The sequence below is a fragment of the Octopus bimaculoides genome, chromosome 27, assembly GCF_001194135.2.
Source record: "Octopus bimaculoides isolate UCB-OBI-ISO-001 chromosome 27, ASM119413v2, whole genome shotgun sequence".
Classification (NCBI taxonomy): domain Eukaryota; kingdom Metazoa; phylum Mollusca; class Cephalopoda; order Octopoda; family Octopodidae; genus Octopus; species Octopus bimaculoides.
The window spans coordinates 16,369,392-16,370,548 of record NC_069007.1 but is presented as its reverse complement, the minus strand read 5'-3'; positions in this window follow the sequence as shown (position 1 = coordinate 16,370,548).

The following is a 1,157-nucleotide window of genomic DNA, read 5'->3' as shown; positions in this document are numbered from 1 at the left end:
CCCCGCCATTCCTTTCCACCAGCCACCCGCGATCTTCCTACCTTTTTTCATAACATAAACACAACAGATGTGTGCACCAGTCACTAACCCGTATCTCATTGCTGGCAACATTGCTTGACATACGTCATTAACTGCGCAGTCGCAGGCAGAAAAATACACATGTGTATATATGTATGTGTGAGCGTGTGTGTATACATATATATCTATCTATATGTATGTGTGTTTGTGTGTGTGTATTAATGTTTGTTTTTATGTTTAGTTATAATCTTTTTTACTCTAGGCACAAGGCCTGAAATTATTTTTTTTTGGAGTGGGGGTGCTAGTCAAGTAGATCAACCCCAGTACGCAACTGCTACTTTATTTATCGACCCCGAAAGGATGAAAGGCAAAGTCGACCTCGACGGAATTTGAACTCAGAACGTAAAGAGAGACGAAATACCGTTAAGCATTTCGCCTGGCGTGCTAACGTTTCTTATTTCTTTATTGCCCACAAGGGGCTAAACATAGAGGGGACAAACAAAAGGATTAAGTCGATTACATCGACCTCAGTGCGTAACTGGTACTTTATTTATCGACTCCGAAAAGATGAATGGCAAAATCGACCTCGACGGAATTTGAACTCAGAGCGTAAGATAGTCGAAATACCGTTAAGCATTCCGCCCGGGGTGCTAACGTTTCTGCCAGCACGCCGCCTTATGTTTAGTTATAATAAAAATCAACTTCACATTAATCTGAGGGATTACTTTATGCTATTATAGAGTACAAATTTATTTTTAAATAAAAATGTTGTTGCACAGTGACATCGAAGTGTCGGTCACTTAAACTATCGTCACTTAACTAGCCGAAGCTTTGAAGTCACTGTCAACAATATTCTTGTCTAAGAATAAACATACATACATACATACATACATACATACATATATATATATATATATATATATATATTTCTTTCTTCTAAGACATTTCTGGATTGAGCAAGTATCTCAGCGTTGCTGTTTAGTATCACCAACACACGAGATTAGCTTCACCTGTTGGTTTAGATAACAAGGTGTCTTACATCATATCGGTATTTTCAGCAAATATCTGTTTATATTCAAACTACCAACTACGATTAGTGAAAACTGGTAAACCTACCTACTTTGCAGACATTCTTGCGC